The 23,212-nt window shown below is 35.2% G+C and overlaps 1 protein-coding gene across 3 annotated transcripts in view; it reads right to left on the bottom strand.

Annotated features, from left to right (window-relative positions):
• The window catches only part of Ror (tyrosine-protein kinase transmembrane receptor Ror), a 356,273-nt gene that overhangs the window by 181,504 nt on the left and 151,557 nt on the right, over window positions 1–23,212 (bottom strand). The window contains exon 2 of one of the 3 annotated variants that reach the window (XM_072015451.1): window positions 8,307–8,364. The exons of the other annotated variants lie outside the window; for them this stretch is intronic. The gene's annotated coding sequence lies outside the window, so the exon portion shown is untranslated. The remainder of the gene's footprint in view (window positions 1–8,306; window positions 8,365–23,212) is intronic. 3 annotated transcript variants of the gene reach the window in all.

Here is a 23,212-nt window from a genome sequence, read left to right as displayed (position 1 = left end):
CCATCCACATGTTATTTAGCAATTAAGTTAGAAAAATTTACCAAATGTGCAGCTGGACAAATTGTAAAGTACAAATTAAATAATAAAAAAAAAGAATCTTAGCAGAGTTCAACATATATTTAAAAGACATATGTCAAATACCACAGAGGACTAAACTAGACGGTATCTTCGACACAGGAGCCGCATTAACCTGAAAATTGACAGAGTTCGCTTTACGAGTTCAAGAATTCATTAATCCGGTCGTTTCGATACGGCGGTGGTGCGGGTATTAAGGAAACTTATTGCAAGGAGCTACGGCTGTACTAGACAGTGCGCATTTACCAAGAACCGCAGACTAATACCTACCGATCTACTTAATCCCTGAACCCTTTAGGACGTCAGTGCGCGGCGCTAGGTAATTAGCAGGCCCATCAACAAACAATGGATACCAATTTAGCCAGGATAATGGTGCGCAGGCAGGAAAGATTATCCCTTCTATCCAGCAACATCGAGCCGTTCGCGCGACGCTCCGTTGAAATTTGCCCGTGTTGATTGTGTAGATCCGCTAGTGAAAGAGCCAGTATCGTGTTTCGTCTCATGGAAAATTTAGGCGAACCTAACTTCGTTCTGGCTTCGTTGATTGGAAAATCGAATTGGATCGTGAAGACAAAGGTTTCAAATACTTTCTGACAGTTACTTTGAAAATAGGAAATAATTCTTATGAATGAATCGAAAGAAAATTATTATCCTAACAATCTTTAAATACAAGATATTCATAAAAAATAATAGTAATATAATAGTAAATTGAATTGTTTAAGTTGTATATAACTCGATTGCCTCTCTCAGACATAGTATTTTGTTTACTCATAAACCAAATTACAATGCAAAATAATTGAAAGATAATATTTTTAGCGTTACTCTAGAAACAAGAAGTTACATAATTGTCTGACAAGGAAGATAGGGCGATTATTGCTCGTTAAAGCAGAAGCAGGAAACGAACTTAATTAATACTTAATAAGTTAATGAACGCAGCATTGCTAGTTAGGCGAATGCACGATTCAATTCGAAAACAACAAAGTTCTTGTCGCTGTTATCGTGCCAGCGCAGACCGTGCTTCCTTCCTAATAGCTACAACGTTCTATAATTAATTTCAACCCTTCCGGGAATCCATTACCACGTGCATTTGGTCCCACAGATATCATCTGCTATGTAGCGAAACCACGGTCCATCGAGAGCCACGCTGTTAGATTTCGCGAGCTGTTTCATTCGATCCTGATGCATCCCTGCAACGTCGTATCGTTCAAATACTGTCAGCCGATCGAGATACCATCTGTTGTTTTAATTAGCAATAGGAGAATAGAATTTCACGTAATTGGCTGGGATATCGTTTAGGAAGCAACGTTTCTCGGATTCCATTGAATATTTTATTGGAATCGTTTCTAGGCATCGATCACTACGATTCCTGGTCATCGTATTTCACCTTTTGTATCTAATTACTCTCCATTAATAATATTTTTTCCACGTTAAAAAATATATCAAGTTTAAATAAAATATACCAAAATTGTTATTGATATGCACGACACAACGAACGCTTAAATGTTCGACTTAAATTCATAAAGCGATTATGTGCGTAAAAAAAAGTTGTTCAGAATAATGACCTTGATGATATATTTCAAAAGCGAAAATCGAAATCGTTGAGAAGACCAAGCTTCTAAATAATTCTAAAACTAAAATTTCTGGAATAAAAGTTACTGACATTTATAGTGCATGAATTTTCAACTTTCTTTTATCGGCTGTTGTAAATTGTTCCAATATCAAAAACCTCCGATTCCCTTCGATTTCCAATATTTTCAACATCTGTTAAGTTACACCAATGACAGGGCACCTACGTGCCTTGGGTCGTTTCAAAAATCGGCGATCGTCCCTCCTGGTCCCCTGGATTTCCGGCCGCGCAGGGACCTCCGATGGGTTACACGCGATGATTCAGTGGATCCCGTCCGGAAAACGAGCGAGTTGGAAATGTTGTGCGTGCCTGGCGACGATAATGATAAGCGTCAGCGACGCATGAACCTGGACACACGGCGATAAACGAACAAACGTGGCACTCGTTTCCAAGCTGATGCAGAAGACCCAGTTAAATAACGTTGACTGATAAAATAATCGAGTTCGGCAACAGATATTTGGCCGATAAAGCGATCGAATATTTTTTACTTGATTTTATGGCTGCCACTTGTGGCCCATTGGAGCGAAAAATAGCATCGTGTGTGGTTATATGCCTATTGAGATGATGTCGATAAAGGTAATACGTATGTACATTTTCATGCTATAACAGAAATAATACATTTGAAGTATTTGCAATTGGCGAGTGATTTAGGATAGTTGAAGTAATTACTTCTTTTATATACCCGTGACCTGGACACCCCCGTTACGAAGAAAATAGAATTTATTGAAGCAAAAAATTAAAAAACGAGAGGACCATATTATTGTGCCCTTAAATATAAATGTTGTTTTTGAATTACAAGTTCTAGAAACAAAAGAGCCATAAGTAGATTTTTATTGCTGTTTCTTGTAACCTTCAACTAGAGTTACACACCAAAGTTAACTTTTTGGCAATATCCTTTACTATAAATGTATCAACGTGTTCCCTATCATTTTCCTATTGTAATGTAACACTGCTAGGGTGAGGATCTGGATCAGCATACAGTATACTTATACTTATACTTATACTTACTTCAATATATATTTCTATTACAAATTCATCCACGCATTGCTTTATCACATAACCTCAACAAGAATGTTAAACGGAACAGCTCACATATCTAAAACTGGTACTTGAATATAAATGTTGTTTTTGAGTTCAAGTTCTAGAAACAAATGAGCTATAAGTAGATTTTTATTGCTGTTTCTTGTAACCTTCAGCTAGAGTTTTCAATATATATTTCTATTACAAATTCATCCACGCGTTCCTCTATCACATAACCTCAACAAGAATGTTAAAAGGAAGAGCTCGCATATCTAAAACTGGTACTTGAATATGATAGAAACAGTCTTTAGCGCGATTTTAACTAAATAAACGTAGTAAAGATTACATTGATATATCGTACATTGTATAACATGTGAAAATCCCAAATCTGTCCTGTTATTTCCTTTAAACCGTATTTCTACCCTTTTCCTTTAGAGGAACACAGCGGATGAGCGTCGCTGACGAACGCTTATCCGCGTATGAAACAAGGATGAAAGCATCGTCCATCTACCGTGTTCCTACAAAGTGAAACGGTGTAAGTCGGATTTGGCTAAAATTTACTGTTTCAAAATTGCAGGAAATCGTAGTAGTTTATTATTTGTTTTGTGCCGTATTTGTTTTCCTGCATTCAATCAAAAATATTTAATTACTATTTCTGACAACTATATTTAAAAGATAAGAATCACGGGGAACTTTAAATGTTTCAGTTTAACGATCCCGCCGTTGTCATTGTTCTCAAACGAGCATAGAACCGTCGTCAAGTATCCCGTGCGGCGCGTCTCCTCGTCGTTCTACAATGGCTTCTTCAGTTTTCCGGAACATCGTATAGCAAGAGGAAGCCCGCGGTGATTTCTCTCGGATGTTTAGTCGTCCGAGTGGCCGTAACTCGTCGATATGAGAGCGTAGGAGGCGGATCTCCGGCATAACATGAAACAAAGAACATAATGTTTCTGCATGGTGGCATGGCCGCACGAGAATTAAACTGGTCGAATTTACTGGACAACGAGGACAGAGATAGTGGCTTAAGGCTCGAGCTTTGCCCGCTAAAATCTCTGGTTACAAGCAGATGAACGGGATATCGGGTTCCAAGACTCGATGTCTAATTACCAAGGGGGATGTTTTAAACGTCTAGGCTCGATGATATCAGTGATGAGTAACGGAAAGTATCACCTACACTCGCGAGATACGAGGAAAATGGTTTAACTGTGATCGTTGATAAAATGAACGGGATTGAAACGGGTTATCGATGAACAGCTACTTTGTTTGGTTGTCTCAATGATATTACGACTTTTTAACACTGGAACTACCACACCAATCAAATTGACTGGTTCTACAATTTTATTTTAAAATTCCTACTTCATGTTATATTTTTTTCCGCAATGATGTAATGACTTTCGCAACAATAATTAAAAGAATAATATAATAAATTTTATTTTGTTTTTTATGTATTCAAACTTAAAATAATTTTGTATCAATGCTACTTATAATAATACTAGTCAAAATGATTGGTACTCGCCAAAGTGTAAAAGGGTTCTGCAATCTATTTATCGAAGCCCAATTAACCAGTTTCCTCGTTTTGTACAACTCCTCACACGTTCTTTAAATTTTTACCGCGTATCATTCGATATGATGATATCAGTTATCAAGAAAATTCCGGATCAATCGCTGGATCGCTAGATGCTAACACTAGCAATACCACACCAGTGAAAGTGACTGGTTCTACAATTTTATAAATGTGTCAACCCTCGTTTAGGGATCATGGTCCCAGATGGATTAATGATACCAAAAATGTACTACATAATATGGAATTCCTTTTGTAAGAAAGTAATAAATCAATAAATATAAAAATATTCTATTATTATGTATTTTTTAAAGGCCAGTCATTTTCACTGATTTTGGTAGAAATAGCTTCGTGTTAACTATCAGTAGTTCTAGTGTTAAAATAGTTCTCGTCTTCGCAAGGGGTAGATTGCAAAATTCTTTATGAAGATATTGGTAAAACTATAGAAAAGTTAAGTATCTTCCAATTTCGATGACTTTTGAGTATGTTGTAAAACCCAACATTTTGACTAACTTTTTTCTATACATACGCGTATAAGGAGTGGATTAGCCTAGTTTCCAAAATATTCGGCAAACTGCTGCGACGACTATGCATTTTCCGTGAATCACACTGTTCTATTCAAATCCAATCTTTCCGGACAACGTGAAAGTTCATTCTTCGTTAGAAGAACTCATCGAAAGACTGCTCTCTCACCGATAGCGATGATTTTTAAATGTGATGTCGGATGCATGATTCTAAATAATTTTTTTTATACATATAATTATCGGTCGCGCATAGTTTGCAAAATATTCGAAAAAAGCTGTCGATACTAGCGCATTGAATCCTGTCGATGCGTGTGTTCTATGACACAGTCACGAGCATAGCCAACGCACGTTCGCCGTTTTGGACCGCTTGGCGATTTGTTTACATTCATCAGCCATCGATCTCTTTATCTTTCTATCATACTCGCATACTTCACGAATCTAAATAAACAGCTTCTGTGAAAATCTCATTCACAACTGCGTATGCGAGTGTTCCAACTTGTGATCCAACGGAAATTAAATGATGTACAGGGTGTCTCCAAAATCGCGACACAACAGGTCGAGTGTTAATTGTGCATGCGAAAATAAGTCGAATAAAAAGAATAGCGTCTTTTCATTTAAGTTCATTTAACTTTTCATTTCGTTTCCTTGATGAGAAAAAATGACGTGTATGGCTGCAAGTTTCGAGATATGAACTCGCATTGTATTGTAATATATTGTATTGCAAGGATAATAACAAGGTCGAAGAATTAAAAGCAAACATTGTTGCGAAACTGTGCTATGCTTTAGAGCAACACAACGAAGGGAATTAAAGGGAAGCGAAGTCCTGTACATTTGTTCCTTTTTTTCCCTATTTCTCCTAACGCAAGCATTACAAACTTCATTTTTGTTAACATGTTAATTACTACGATGATCATCGATGATTCAAGTTACTCAATTTTTTCGAACGATTGAGATATGATAAGTTTCATGGGCTAAAAAGTTGTCAACAATGCGAATGATTTGAAAATAATATTGACAGAAAAATACAATATATTATATATAATATTTTAATATTTAATATAAAAATGAGATATTATAGTACAGCATATTTCAATCTATCGCAGGGCAAAATATACAAAATTCGCGTGGCAGTAAACGTATTATCGAGTAAAGTTATGCTTGGAATAGAAATTGAGGAGAATTAGATAGGAGAAGAGGTATTTCGTAGATTGACGTAGATAATAGAAGATAGTTATGTGAAAGTGTAGAAGCTAAGTTAAATTGAAGTTTAATTAAATTAGATGCAACTTTAAATTTCGACGAGGTTCATTGAGTTATGCCGGTTTAATTAAATTATGTCACGTCAGTGCTGCGAGAAACGGAGTTTCACTTTAATGGGTTTAAAATCAAAATGTTAGATTCTTCATATTTTATACTAGGATAGATCGTTATGCTATTTGTCATAACTTCTTACTCAACTTTTGATTAGAAGCGACAAGAAGCCAACTTGATTCAAATCACTTGACTGAACTTAACAATTTTCATGCTGCTTTAAACAGCGATAAGTATACCTACTGATTTTCCTTTCGAGTTTTAGAATTCTAAAACAGAAAATGAAATATAATAATATAATATAATTATTAATTCAAGGGATTTCATATTTGATAAGTAAAATCAGTATCATTGGAAGCCATATACATAGCAATCTTATTGAGAAAATATATAATAAGTAGCTTCTTTTTTTATTAAGCACTTTTTAGAAACCAAAGGATAATTGATTTTTTGTAATCTCATTAAATTGGATTTAGCATGTAGCTAATGTTCAACTTTTATTTTTCCAATGAATTGTTTGCAGTAAAGTGCAAATTTTTCCCACAAATATAAAACCAAAGGTAAAGAGTAATAAATACAGCGATTTTAACGTAATCAAATTTCAATTAATAATCGTCAAACAGAGGTCTAAAATACGTTCGGAGTTGAAACGTTCTAAATGATTAGACACAGGTCGGGAATCCAGAACCGCGAAATGTTTACAGACGCGGGTGTGCAACGACCCACGTGGCATCAAATGCGAGTGTGAAATCGGTAATTAAATCGAAAGAAATTAAACGAACGTCCGCGTCGTGTCAACGTTACTCGTAATTAGTATTTTAATTGCCACGCGCAGCCCGGTGGACTGTGTTTACGAGCAAAAACTGTCGCTGTTCTGTCCAATTATTCGTGATGGTACATATTGCCCTCGATAATTATAGGTCTCCAGCTTAAGTAAACGAAAAGATTTGCGTTAACGCGTTAATGACGATTCGATATATCCAAATATTTTATTAAATACAAGGTTGGATTTTATTTTTAGTATACTCAGTATCTGTCACAAGACTGAAATCCATGATTAATTTTTCCTTTTGAAAATATTTATTTAATTTCAATATTTATTTATCATAACCGATTATATTTATTGTTGAATGATGCTCGATTCTGGTACAATATCGATTTAAAGAGAGATTATTCTAAAATCATTTAATTCACACCTTTTACTTACATATTTATACAAATATAATATAATATTATATATATTTATATATTTTATTATAATTAACATTTAAGGTCGCACCAACTAGGCTGTTCACGTGTGCGTTGTAGAACTACGGAAATAATTTGCGAACGCGTCATTTCGCGCAATTAGCGGCTGATAACCGGAGGCAACGGTTTATCACCGCAATGATAACAGGCAACTCTCGTGCACAACAACGAACTCGTTCACTTTGCTGTTTTTCACGCGAATGACACGATGTGATCACCAGAGTGATGAGTTAATTGTTTCAATCAGTGTGAACGATATCTTTATTCAACTTGCTAGTCGAAGAAGAAGCGGAGGGAAACAACCAAGGAACAAGTGGCCGCCTACTCGCAATTAAAAATCGCTAATGAGACGTATGCAAATACCGGAGGCTCGTTAAAACTTCCCTTTCCTTTGTCCCTTTTCTCACCGGCACCAGCTGCTTCCTCCTAGTACTCGAGTAAACGAATAGTTCTACGATCGGACATTCTTTCCCTTCAATTCCAGCAATTAGCGACGCGTAACTGCTGGAAAAGATTTTCCAACGATGGTTTCTCTTTTGTGGTATGGAGAAGTTAAAATTTGATGAAAGGGCGGAGTAATACATTGAGTAGGTTTTAGTTGTGAAAGTAAGTGGATTGGTCATGGTTTGAGGGTATTTGATGGTATATCGGGTCAAATTGGAAATAATTTAACTCTGTGGAGGTCATTGCTATAGTAACACATTCGAGGATATGCATACTGTTGTTCTTACATTTGTTTTCCATTAAAGCTTTCCAATAAATTTTTTTTCTGATTATATATTTTTATAATTCTTTCTAACTGACAGTACTGTTAAACGATACGATATTCATTTTATCTATATCTAATTGACTAGTATTATAAATTAAGTGGACGTACTATATAACTAACACAGAGTATTTGCAATAATATATGTTACTAATTTTATAGTTACTTACTTACATTAAAATTGTCGTAGACAATAATGTGGAGAAGATAATCATATGTTTATACCACTCACCTGTAACAAAAAAAAATTATCTTAATTATTTTCCCACAAATATTACAGATATATTTAGTCTATCGATTTTTTACAAAGCTTTTACAAAGCTTTTACCAAGTATTATATATAAGATGGTTTCTCACGTTCATTATTGTAAGAGGTTTATTAGCACCAATTACTGTTCTCGAGCAAAGTATGCAGAACATGTAACAACAAATGGAAACCAAATCAAAATCTGACAAAATCGTCTTTAACAAAACTTATCAACACTCGATTCGTTCCATTTACCCTCGGTTAGTCCATTTCCAGAGAATCGGCAGGAGATTTCCTGCGACATCTGTGCTCCAGAAAGAAGGGAGCCGACTTAAGAATCTTTCTATCGAAAAAGATGGACGGACGAATACGAGAAAAGAAAACAGAGCGAGAACGTGGGAGGACCGAGAATGAAGTCGATCCCATCGAAATGTAAATTCACTTCGCGTTGCCGGGCCATTACTTAAAGAACATACGGCCAGGAATTCCGTTTCGAGAGAAATGGACGAAAGAAATTAGATAGTCCTCGGAGAATCCCATTACACTGAGCGTTCGCCGCGAAATAACATTCCACGGTATGCAGCTCGCGAAATGCAAAGGATGTTCCATCGATTGCCTTCGATTTCTATCCGTATCGATGTTCTTCTCTTTCTTTACACCGAGTCTGCTCTTTGGTTAGGAACTTCCGGAAAATTTGCTGCAACTCCACGAGCATGAAAAATCTTCCGTCTTTTGTTATCGGGTGGTGATCGTGGGATTATTCGAGAAATTGAAAATGTTCAGTCGAGGTGATATCATCGAATCTTTTGCTTTTTTCTCCCTTTTACAGAATTCTCCCAATTTACGGGAAATGTTCGAAAGAAGTTTGTATATAGTTTAGAGTCTTTTTTAAAATGGATCACTCTTTTAGGAACGTAAGGATAAATGAAAAAGATAGGGTTAAATTAATTATAAGTTTTAATGTATAACGTATTATGATATGATAAATATGACAATTTTATATAATAGATATAATATAATAAAGTAAAATAATTATAACATAATTATTTGTTATTACTAATTGTAATTGAGACGTATATGAGACGTGAGATGTAGAACGAGACGTTTATTTGAGCAATTTCCTTATAAATTTGTTGTGCAGATGCAAAGAAAGAAAACATTTATTTGATGTACTAAGAAAATATTAAATTTTATAGAAAAAATGTGGCATTGAAAGTTCATCTTCTTTTCTAATTTTTAAAGAAATAAGAAAAAAATGTTAAGGAAGAAAAATGAAAAGTAGTAACATTATTTGATCAATTTCATTATAAATCAATTAATGCGGAAAAATGTTCATTGACGTAGAAGCGTAATTACACATTTCTATTTGCTTTCGCTGCAACAGTAATCATTCATATACATCAATTTGATACCTTTGATATTCAATATCCAATTAATTCAAATTTAATAATGATCAATGTGATGAAATATCTGTAATTGCCAAAATACAACACGCAATATCAATAACCGAATTTGGAATGTTTAATTTATCTAATGCTCGAAGAGAATCTCGAAACTACATACCACACTTTATGATGCGCTCATGTTTCAAGCTTCCAGAATCTAGACAGATATATATTCCCTCGCGTGTACCTCCATTTTCCCTTCTACCTAATTTTCTTCGACATCACCGCGCAACGTAACAAGGACCTTCTTAATTAATTAATTAATTAATCAAGCTACAAGTATCGAACGTTGAAAATTCAGTCAGAAGACAGAGACTGTGGTACCAATCTCCAAAGGGAAACTTAATAAATGACCCTATCGTCCCTTCCGCCTAATAACGTAACGATGGCTAACGTAACAATTCGCTGGTTTGACAAGAAGAAAAAGGGTCTATGATAAGAGAAACAGGGTTCAGACGGTCGTTGAATGTAGTCCCAAGGACGAGGGATCCTGGCAATGCGTTATCTTACCCTGAGACGCCGGTCCAGCGCACCAGAAGATCGTTTAGATAACGATCGAGAGGTCCGGCAGGAAACGAAGAGGAAGAAGAGGATCTGAGGACAAAAAGATGAGCAACTCGACGTAACTGGGCGGACAGCCAGTCGATCTACCAGATGCCCATTCTTGTTAAAAATCTTTGCTTGGTATAACTGAAGTCCGTATGAATTCCAAGATCACATCATTTTTATCCTATATATAAATTATTCGTATTACTATTTTTAGTCTACTTAGACCTATCTAATAATATTTCAAATGACTTAAAATATGTTAAATTTAAAGACTATGATGCTGATGAAAGATGCTGGTGATTATTTCGAAACTATTAATCACGTACTTGCTTCAATTCCAATAAACATCACGCCTCAAATTTCGCTATACGTGAAGTAATTATGTATTAATATTCACTTCCGGTAAAAAGTTGAAAGCACAGTGACCCATGAAAATATTCGATCGTTTATCTCCAGAATTTTTGCCAACTGCATACTTCTCATAAATATTATCTACTTCTATATGTATATCTTCAGATCCGTTTCAAGGTTTAATAATATAAATCGATAGAATATAATCACCATACCATCTTTCATTAACCTATTCGTCTATTATTAGGTTGTCCGAAAAGTGTCTTTCTTTTACAGACCCGTCTTTTACAACGATGCATCTTTATACCAACCTAATCTGTCGAACGTTGTGATCTTTATTTTGATAGAACAAAATGGATCATACGTAATTCGATAAAATAATATGAAACGGAAAATGTTATGCGTCCATTATTTCCTTATAAAACGAAAGAAACTTTTCGGACGACCTAATACATTTCCCAAATTTATGAATTCTTTCTCAACACTCTTTGCAAGTGTATTTAAACTCCTGTAACATGTTGAAATCTGTTATTTAATATAATACCTATGTTTGCCTTTATCTTTATGTAATAATAATAATAATAATAATAATAATAGTTTATTTTCAGCTATAAAAAGCAGCTCTCAACCACTTAGCCTTAATTCTCGATACATATATTTACACACTGATTTTACCTAACTATTCACGCAATTATAGCTATTTAACTCTTCATCTTTGTGTAAATTAACATAGTTGTTAATTAGTGACTGTACTACGTTGGTACAGAGAAATTTTACTTCAAAAGAAAGATCTCCAAAATTACCTAAAGCTACAATATTAACTCGTTTGTCAAACAAGACGTCCAGCTGCAAGCTAAATAAGCACAAAGAGCGGAAGTAGGAAAGAACGGAAGTGGCAAAGAACGTTACACACGACTTTACTAAGGACAAACAATCGGCTGGCCAATGGAATGTAATCCCCGGTCGAGCTGTAGCAGCACGAAACCCTTTCGGGATCCTGTCCGCCCCCTCGCGAGATCGATGCGCTCGGATCCTGTTCTCTCTTCCGGTCGCGTCCAAAGCAGCACAGGGGTTGTCTTTGCGTTAACTCGACGCGCAGTAAACATCGATGTCCCACGGAATTGTTGTCTGAAGCTGTTTCCATGGGAAACTATCCCCGCCATCGCGGGGTTGGTTGGCCGTCTACATTTGCGGTTTGCGGCCACAGAATGGTCGGGACAGTTTTATCGTTATTGCAGCCTGCCGTTCCTGGAACATGGAACGTTTCCTCCGAACGATGGTGTCGGCTGAATATGGATGATAACGGAACGATTCTTTCGGCGAACAACGATTTACAGGCTGTTCGATTGGAAAGCTTACTTGGAAACTTGGTACGAACAAAGGGAGGGTGAAATAACGGCAGGTAGAAAGCGTAATGTCTTTGTCGCGTTTGGCGAGCGATCAAGATTTCTGTAGATTTCGAAATATATATTTCAGAATGTAATGAAGAGAGTGAAAAGTGGTATTCGGAGACTTATCACAGACCTTCTTTATAAATATATTACGCGTATTATACGAAACATTTTGAAATTTCTATAAAAAATTACGAATTTTTCATTTATCACTTTGATATTAATGCTAAACTGCTTCAAAGGTACATTCTTTCAACGTAATCTTATTTTAATACAAGATACGCTTCTTCGAACAAACGAAATATTCGATCGTGAAGAATTTGAACGATTTCAATAATCCTTGGTTTGAGTAAACTTCGTTCATCGATGTTCCATTTTTTCCAGCCATGAAAATCACAGTTTATTATCACGCTGTCGAGAGACTTGACGATTCCTGTGAAATATTCATCGACACAGGTCGATAAATCCGCCCTCGGCGCAACAGGTTAAACGTAGAAGCTTCTACTCGCTTACACTTACCCTCTTTCCAGATCAACGTAGCTATAAATAATTAACTGTAGGCCGAAGATCAACGTTGGATCGTACAAAATAAAGACTAGGGTTTAGATAACGCGCTGACTGCGACGGTGGCCATCGGTGACCCACGTTGCTAAATGTTTTCTGATGTTTAAGATAAGATAAATTTCACGAACAAAAAATTGTTAACAATGTTAATTTATTATAATTTACACCTAAAACAATGAACAGGTCAGTGCTTAAACACAGAAATCAGCCTGTGCTCACGCATCATCATCATCAGCCATAACCTCCAAACAAATTATACTTGAAACTAACTTTAATATCAATCAAAAATACTAATTTTCTGAAAAAAATCATTCTTCAAATTCCCAGTTCACTCGCCGCTCGGAAAACGTAAAACCAAAAAAAAAAGATGGGAAACTCAAAAACTTCCACTTATTCTCTTCGAATGGAAGGCAAGAGTTCCTTCTCAAACAAAATACATTCTCGAGGGAGCGAGAATCGGGGACTACGGTTAAAAAACGATCTTCGTAAATCTCCCTGCAGAGTTCCGCGTGCTCGGATCTCTATTCTCGAAAGATAAAGTCAATACGATAAAAGGAACGAAGTACACGAGCGTAGAAAACGTCACGAAGAATGCCGATAAACCGTCATCGCCGGTGTCTACTATTGTTCTTGATCGGATCGAAGTTTCCTAGCTTCCACGTTTTCAGCGCTGTTGATCCACGTCCTTTTCCTCGGGAGACCAAAGCTGGTAAACGAGCGAGAAACCAGAGAGCAAAGCAGCTTCCTATGTCGCGTCGATTCGTCGCGACGTCCATGGAAACTCGAACGAGATTTCGAGCGGAAAGGTGTACGTTATTTCCTTGCCGATCAGCCTTCGAATTGGTACAAATTTCCGGCACGTTTATTGGATTCAACTGCTTTCAGATTATCCTGCAGGACTTTTGAGAAATTTTTTAAGAAATACCACGGCATCGAGTTTTAGGAAAATGATGCTATGGAGAGTTTCTGATGTTTAGGAATTGGAAAGGTAATAAGTAGATTGCGGATTTTGATCGATTTATAGGAAACTTAAGATCACCAAATATTCAAATTATAGTGTTTATTATAATATTTAGCGAATGAAATAAATTTCTATTAATTTCTATTTGGTTAATTAGATTTAAATCCCTAGCATTGGCTTTTATGTCCACGATGTTGAAGAATAGAATCGCGTAATGTAAATAGGCTGAAGAATTGCGAGTAAAATAAAAAGTAGATTTTTCAGAAGTTTTTCTATAGAATATAATTTGGTACTGTTCCTTTTGGGAACTGGAATTGGACAAAATTTAAAAGAACACGAAGTGCTTGAGAATTATTAAAATTTTCGCTTTCGTGTATATTCATAAATTATATACGAATTATTAAAAATCAGATACATATCGTAGAAATTTGTAGTACTTCGATCTAGAAGTTTCTGTGCTAATATCAAAACTTAAGGCGAATATCTTGTAGGATTTCTTAGAATGTTTGACTTAAGCGCATCTAGAGTTTGAATTTATTTGAGTTGTAATTGAAGTTCCTCTGAATCAAAGGAGGTTGAAAAATTCTTTGATCATAAGATGTTGATGTTATTCAACGTGATCCGTTGAAATTATTCTAATTTCGAAAGCGTGAGTAAAAAATACAATTTTATCGCGAGAACAAAAATAAACAGAGAGATACTTCTTCCTCTCCTTCTTCTTCAATAAAATAATCTGAACTTTTTGATAGTATGAAAGATCGAAATAACTTTTTGTTTGAAATAACATGTTTAACAAGACTTAAATAATAAAACAATAATTGTTAATAACAAACGAAGTAGTGGAATTCTATATAAATAATTTACAATACAATAAATTACAACTATATATTTCGCAGAGATGATAAAAGTATTACAAATTTAATAATTATTTAAATTTAATTTAAAAAAATTAAAATGGCTATTTATACTGTATACTAATTTTTTATTAAATATATATGTTTTGCAATAAATACTCAAATGGTCTCCTTCGTCCGAAACACCCTGTATAGTTATTAAACCTAGTCTAATCACCGTGTAGAATTCAAGAAGGTATCGACGTTCCTCCGGGAACTGCATGGAGGAAACTGTTCCCGGAAGCAACACGGCCGATCGAACTGTTTACGGGGGATGTCATCCGGTTGCGAAAAAGCAACACAGATAACGCGCCGTCGTCAGCGTTCTGCGAACGTTTAACGCGTCGCATTGCGTCGTGGGGCCACCCGCGGCGATCTACGACGCGATCCAGAGTTAATTTGTCGCTTGATCGCCGATTCGTGGCACCCGCGGGATTTCACGGGACGCGAAATTCGCCGACCTCCGATACTCCATAAGGCCCGACGCGGTTAACGAAGCACCATGCGTATCCCTACCCGCCCCTTTCCAATACTTCAAATACGATCGAGTCTAGTCGCTGCCAATATCACGATGATTAATTTGGCCGAATTTTATATTTTATTCCATCAGGAAGTTTACGAGAATCATATTTGACAATGCGATAATTTAAATGATTTGGATGGTGGTTGGAAGTAATGATGGTTAATTGCTAATGAAGCGAAGTGTTAGGTTCTTTAGATTTAATAACTTCACGATGACATATTTCGTGATTTTTTAATGAAAATATTACTTTTCAGGTTTGCCCCGAAGAAAAGAAACCTCTTCCGAAAGTACGAACTATGAAAATATCATAGAAACCATAGTCGACACCCAAAGCGTAAAACCTATTCCGTTGAAATTTTTCCATAATCATCGGTCGAGAATCGTCTTCCACCCTATTCCAATTAAAAGATCTCAATTTATCCGATCCAATCAGAGGTCCTTCTTACGAAGACAATTGGAAAAGAGTTTGCCCGTGGAGTGGGAATAGTTCCATTCAGCGGGAACACGCGTCACCCCCATAAACCACCCCCGAGGGAGGCGGAGGAGACACGGTTATACGCCGTTCGATTGCCGCAATTGCACGGACGGTCGTTTCTTCGTTCGCGACCGTTTGCACGGTGCCAGTAATTCGATATTTCCGTTAGTTTCGTAATCCTAGATTTTCCGAGCCATCTGCCACCCTCGGTAGCAGCGAGGTCAATTCGACAGAGGGTGTGTGAGTTCATTTTCGCGAACCCCTGGCCACTTGCGCTTTCCTATTTCTCCAGCAATTACTGTACGAGCGTAATCGTACGTAGAGGTTAGGGGAGAAAGATCGTCAGAGTTGGTTTCTTTCGTGAAAAAGCAAAGACAAGAGGGTTGGCGTTGGTCGTTAACGTGGCGGCCTTGTGTAACCTTCAGGCTTGGATCGATGACATAAACTGTAAAATTGGCGATAGAACCGTATTTCCGAATACTTTGGTTCTATTAAAATTCATTGATTCACATAGTGCGTGCTTTGTGAAAGTTCAAGGTGTCGACTTAAGTCCAATTTCGAAACTATCTGATTTGTGAAAATTATTAAATTAATTCAGCATATTTAACACATTTTTTGAGTCTATATACACATTATTATACTGCTATACACATTATTTAAAAAATCTATAACACACTCGTGCATCGAATTAAAAAGCGTTACGGGATTATTTGTTTTAAAATCAAGTTAATTTAAATCTGGAGTTTAATGTTACTTGCACAACTGCACTGGAAATGTTGCAACAATCGCAATTAGGGCACGTTTCGTACGGATTTACGGGGAAAATTCTCTTCGCATTATGAGCTCTGTTTCAGCACAGTGGAGACATGTACTCGAGAATTTCTGTCGTTGAAGAGCGCCGTGAACGAGCCACGGTTGCTGACGCGCAGATCGAGAAGTATATATCAGGATCTAGGCGAGGTACCAAGGACGCGGGACTGGGAAATCTTCTTAGAGCAATTTGTAATACAAACGAGTCGAGCCAAATAAAAGGTTCGCTTATGAAACGTGACGAAGGAAAATGCTCGCCCACTTCCAGTTACGACAAAAACGATCAACATCTCAGAAAGGGGAAAGAAATATAAATTATTTGAGAAATAGGTTGACGAAGAAGGTTAACTCGTCGTGATACAGATTTATGGAAGGAGATGTAGCTTGGTGTAGCTTAGTATCACTAGGAAAAGTAATCGGCCGTTTAGATTCCTTTTTTGAGACGAGAATATTTTTGCATACCATAGACATTAATGTGTGTAATAAAATTATAAAGCGTTGCTGAAAGTTAAAGAGAATAACAAAAAAATGACAGGAAACAGTAAAATACTACGAAAATTGCGAAGAACTGTAAAATATTGCAAATGTTGCCAGAATTGTCGGGAATCATATAAAATTCTAAAAATATGGAAATAAATTTTAGAAAATCACAGAGAACCATAAAATATTGCAAAAATCGAGGAGAAGTGAAGAAGAGAGTAGAAAATTGCTAGGAATCACGAAAAAGACAGAAGACTCTGGCCAGACACAAACTGTCTGTAGGTGTTTGGTCGAGCGAGGCACGACGTAGTCGGTCGCCCACGTCGTTTTCGGAGTTCCTGGAGCTGGGTGACAAGGGCCGACAGGATTTAGGATCACCAAGATCCCGAGGCACGTGTAATCCGAACCGGTGCATCGAGTCACGCGATGTAATCGCAGCGTTCTTGGAGCATGCGAATTGAATAAGACTTCGCTGCGTCTACCCGTCGAGACTTGGGACCTGACCTGCCGTGACTAGATATTACACCGGTGATTTATCGTCCCTGTCGTGGTAACGTTTAGTTTCCCTTCGTTTTTCTATCCATTTTGCTGTTTCTTTCGTGTCGTCATTTTTATTGTTCCTGCTATTTCTGAAAATATCTGAGAATGAACAGTTAAGCTTCAAACAAAGAAAATAGGTTTAAAAAAGTGGCAGCTATTCTTTATAATAATATTAGCAGTAGTAGTAGTAATTATTTATTAATGTCTATTAAGTGGTACATGCAATATTTACTCGTAAGAAATACTACTTTATTTCTGTCATAAATAATTTATCAATTCGTTTGTTGTTGCTTCTATCGTGTCATCATTTCTATTGTTCCTGTTATTTCTGAAAATATCTGAGAATAAATGAACAGTTAAGTTTCAAACAAAGAGAATAGGTTTAAAGAAGAGGCAGTTATTCTTTATAGTAGCAGTAGCAGTAGTAGTAGTAATTATTTATTAATGTCTATTAAGTGGTATATGTAATATCTATTCGTAAGAAATACTACTTTACTTCTGTCATAAATAATTTATCAATTCGTTTGTTCCTGCTTCTGAGGTCCATTAATACACTTGGCTACATTGGTTGTGAAACTTTAACAAATTTTGCTTCGCCTAATATTTTGTATTGTAAGATATATATGATACGAATGAAATAATAGATTTCTAATAAAATGACTAAAATATGAAAGCAATGAAAGGCATTTAATTTCAAGTGTCCCAATGTATATTTATGGATGATACTGTATGTATGTAAATTATGGTATTTTAAGATCTACCGCTACAGGTATATACATACATATTTATTGAAGATTTTAGGTTTCTAGATAGCGACGGAACGATGTTTAATTTTTTAAAGGAGATCTTCGGACATTTGTTAGGATATTTTAAACTTTGGTAATACGTATATATGAATTTTTAACATTTGAAATTTTCAACTATTTTAAAATTGTATTATGTTGATATAATGAAACTTTTTCGTATTTTGAATGCAATTAGAATCTTTTTCCTCAACTTATTGTTCATACATTTTATTAATATTGGAAATTTTCTATTTGAGAATAAGAACTGCTTGGTTAAAGCGGAGAAATAAATTTAAAAGATTATACATAGACACAGATAGTACGTTTCGCTACAATAAGACCACCGCGTGTCCTTAATTTACATTTAAATAATGTTTCAGATTTCGTAAACTTAAATAATTAATTGCTTTTGTACATTTAATAATTCTACTTTATATTTGCACATCTTTTAAAAATCCAATATCGCTTTGAATAACGATTCCAAAAGGGTATATGAATTTATCAAAGATTAAACGGTATAATGAATAAACAATAGACATAAATTAAAAGGGGTTTCGGCCAGTGGAAATGAATTACTAAATTTATGGATGACGTTAACTGGCTACTTTATTGATCAATAAATTCAGTTAATGCGCGGTTCTTCGAGAATTCGCGAATCTCTTTATTCTATTTAGGAAAACTGCGGATTATCTTAGCGTAATTTATCCCTTTTTTTATTATTTTATGCCCATAGAATATATTCAAATACGGCACATAATAGCTTAAAATATTGTCCGATTTTTTCTCTTTCTCATTCGAATAAAATGTTCTAACATTAAATTCTCATTTTTAAGAAAGGAATTTTAACGAAATCACGTTGGTAGTCAATCAAGTGTCGTACTTCCATCTTGGAAAATTAACAGTTGCTGTAAGATTGATAGAGCATTTGTAAAGCGCAATCTTCTCCATCGTTCTAAGCTTTTCGGCCTGTCGAGCCTAGGATTCCAGATCAAAGGAGTTTCTTGCCTCAATTCCTTTAATCGAGACGTGCGATCTGACGGGTCACGAAACGCGAGTTTTTACGTCGACTGCAACCACGTAAAACTTGAGCGCTACCTCCGTATTAACCCTCGCGATTAAAATATTTACTATCTTTCAGTTTTCTTCGTGACAATTTTATAATTCGTACGACTGACTCTTCGAGGGTAGCATGATCAGTCATTAGTTCAGAAAAATTATGTTCTTTATCAGAATTTTTAATTTATCTTATATATATATTATAATATTATATTTATATATATTAAAATCTAAATTCATTCGAACAAAGTTTTTAAATAGAGTTTTTAATAATATCCGATAAAGTTATCTACATATAAATTTATTGAAAAATAAATTTTTAGCTCATCAGGTATTTTACGTACATTTCGAGTACAATTTATTTATTGAAATAAAATAGTAGCAGAGTTCAGTAAATGTAACAAAATTCATCGCTAGAAGCGCGAGGAAAAATCATGCTGTTTCCTCAAATCGCGTTACGCTCTCTGCGTTCCTTTTGCCTCCTCTAATTTATTGTTCGTTGTGTGCATTAGCTGAAAGTTTCATTAACTCCTATGAATCCGGGCTGCATGTGCCAGGTAATTCCGCGCTCCCGGGCCATGCAATTTATTTTCCATACAATTTTCATGGGTCCTTAACGAGTTTTGTGCTCGCGACGTGAATCGCAATTTAATTTGCTCGCGATTATTACAATCAGTCTACATTATCAAGAATATGCCACGAGCCTTTTGCAATACTTTATCGCAGATGAAAAATTAGTTCTCTAATGAATTTTTTATGACATTGGTTTTACATCACGAACTATACACGGTAGACAACTTTTTTTGGTAGAATATATGACGATTTATTGAGATAAAGCTTTCTATGCTCTCATGTTTTCAGAATGTTAAATAGCTTGTCATTTTTGTAAAAATTTCTCACAGTTATCATCAAGAATTTTTTGCACTTTTCTTTTTTTTTTTTAATTACGAAAGTAATGGAAATTTTTGTAGATTTTTATCAAAAGGATGTAATATTTTTCTTTTTTTAATTAATTCCGGACGCCATTCTTTTTTAGGGACTGAATAAATTTTATCACGATTCTGAGAAACATATATACATTTTTTCGTACAAATGTACGATTCATATATTTATATTACGCTATAAATTCATCTAAAGTAGTTGGAAAACAATTTTAATTATAGCTTGCTTTAATATGCAGTCCTTTAAATTATGGTGCTCTCATACAATATGTATTTTATACATAAATATACCCAGTATATATTCAGTATTGGATGTACTTTCAGTATAATGTACTTTGAGTACTCTGTTATCACACGGATCTCAATTAGCTAATATTCTCTTCGGAGATATCAGAAATTAATTTGTGAAGAATCATTATCATAAACTGAATAAACAATTCTAGAATAATTTACTGACTCTATTATGATGGTGTATAATTTAACATTTATTATAATATAACATATTTTGCAAAATTGTACAAGTATCTTCACAATATTAACTTGCACAGGTAACATTTCAACATTAATGTCCTTACATGAAGCCAGCTTTGCACAAAACGAAAATAAGAATTAACCAACTAATTATATTCCAGCTCGGTAAAAACGAAAAAGTCTTTCAAAAACTACTGCAAAATTCTATTTGTAGAAATTTTACAATTTTGTTCACTTCAAACGTTTTCAAATCCTCTCATACTTATTACATTGTGGATCTGTACACTCTTCAATTCGATATGTCCTAAACAGCCTAGAATTTAATTCTATTAAATCCATTACATTGAACTATTACAGATTTGTTAGAGATCCCGAATTATTACAAATCTATACACGATGAAACGTTTAGACATACATTATACATCCTATCGACTGAGTAAAACAAGAAACAATGAATTCCATTACACATATAAAACTATTTGCAGTCTGCCAAAAATTCTAAACTAAAGCTGAAACACTTTGCCTAAAACCTGAACAAACATTTGGATATACACGACTGATTCTCAGATCCATCCAAACAACAATCAACGAATTTCATTATAAAAACAATGCGACTGCTAGTTTCGAAATCCATGAAACATAACATACATTTAAAAAGAAACCACGATGTTCCAAAAATCCTAAACTGAAACTAAAATTCTGTCTGAAATCTAAATAAACATTTAATTTCATTTAGACAACTATTTAAACATATACCAGTCATTCAGTATTAAACTCGTCCAAACAACAATCATTGAATCTTATCATGAATATAACGTTACTGCAAATTCTGAAACATAAATTCCTAAAAAAATTGCAGTCAGCCAAAATTTCCGAACTAAAGTTAAAACTTCCTGCTTGAAACCTGAACAAGCCTTCGTAATTCAGACATCCAGCATGGATTCTGCCTGAAACCTAACCCAAACCCTTCCGAACAATAGCCAACGAACTCCATTATGAACATAACCTCACTGCAGTTGCCCGGAATCCATGGAATACGCGACATTCGTCGACGAATCCATGGGGAATGGACGTTGGCCGTGAAATTCCCTAGGAGCCGGTGATCGTGACCGCTTGTCCGAAATTGCTGCGTTTGTGATCGACGGAATATGCATTCCACGCGGCAAAAAATTGCATCTTCCGTGCGAATGCGTATGCATATGCATACGTAGGCCGGATGGCACGCAGGAAACGCGGCATTGTGTGTCCACAGGCTTCGTTTCTCCACCTATTCTGCGGCAGCCAGCTTTTAATTAACTCGTTTTTGTTTGTCCGGCCGCGCATGCTGGAATTCCCGAATCGGCGTGCACGCGAAATTGCATTTTTCTTCGTCGTCATTCTTCGAGCGCCAACCTGTCGCGGCTATCCCCGGGAAATTGCACGCGGAGAGCAACGGCATTTAATCGAGCGATTGGACGTGATTATGAGTCGATATATACTTGCAGGAATTTTTATTGCGCTATGGACAAGGTGACAAGGTAAGGTTATAAAACAGTTTCGCCAGCAAATTAAATTACGTGTGAGTATTGAACGATCAACTACTTGTCCTTCATTCACAATTACGATAACGATCTAACAATAAAACGTCAATATAAATTCTTCGGCTAAATCAGAACGTATTTGTCACGTATTAGTGACTGACTGGTGCGTCTGATACTAGACAAGTTGTTTAGAAGCGACATCTTGACATTTAAAAAATATCTCTTTAGTTGTTATGTTGATTTAATTTAATAAACATTAGACTACATAGTTAATGTTATTAACATTTTTTAAATATCTAGGATGATGGTGTAATCACATATTTGATTTTAAGTCAAAGAGGAAGATAATTTTGATGCGGAATTGGTTAACAGCATATTGAATTTTAAAATTACTCTTATATAAGAGGAAGGAAATCTAGGTTATGATGTTTTTAACCTTTAGCCTTCATCTTTTGCCACGATTAAATATACTTGATCGTAGATATTAATGTAAATGTAATCACGAATAAATATTTGAATTAAGTTGAAAGTTAGAAATAATTACGCGTTGAATACAATTTCTATAAATACAAATAGTTATTTAGGTTTAGATTTAGACCCAATGTTTCTAAATAGACTCAATGAAAGCTTATATAGATCGCGAATTTAATTCGCGTAATCCTTCGAAGACGGATGCACCTAATAATAAACATACACACGATTCTTGGCAAGAAAATCTCGTTTGTTTAATTTTAAAGAATTTTGATGTTTCTTCGGTTGATATTAAATTTTAATTAAAGTGACAAGAAAGATTCTTCGGAATATTTCTTGGAAAAATAGATAAATTGATTTAGTTAAAGTATTGAGTTCTAATATGTATTAAACATCATATTATTAAAGAACAAGCATGCAATTATTCAATTTTCTATCTTTTCATTGCACTATTCTTATTGACACGCTTCTTCAGAAGTGAATGCGTTATGTAAAAACAGAATTGCATATATTTCACACATTCAAAATCGTGCACAGAAGTTCAATTCACTCCATGAAATCGAAGATCTTCAACAATTTCGTTTCATATTTGTGATTCTCCTGATTT

The sequence above is a fragment of the Bombus fervidus genome, chromosome 13, assembly GCF_041682495.2.
Source record: "Bombus fervidus isolate BK054 chromosome 13, iyBomFerv1, whole genome shotgun sequence".
NCBI lineage: Eukaryota > Metazoa > Arthropoda > Insecta > Hymenoptera > Apidae > Bombus > Bombus fervidus.
This window is presented reverse-complemented; position numbering and strand designations above follow the sequence as displayed.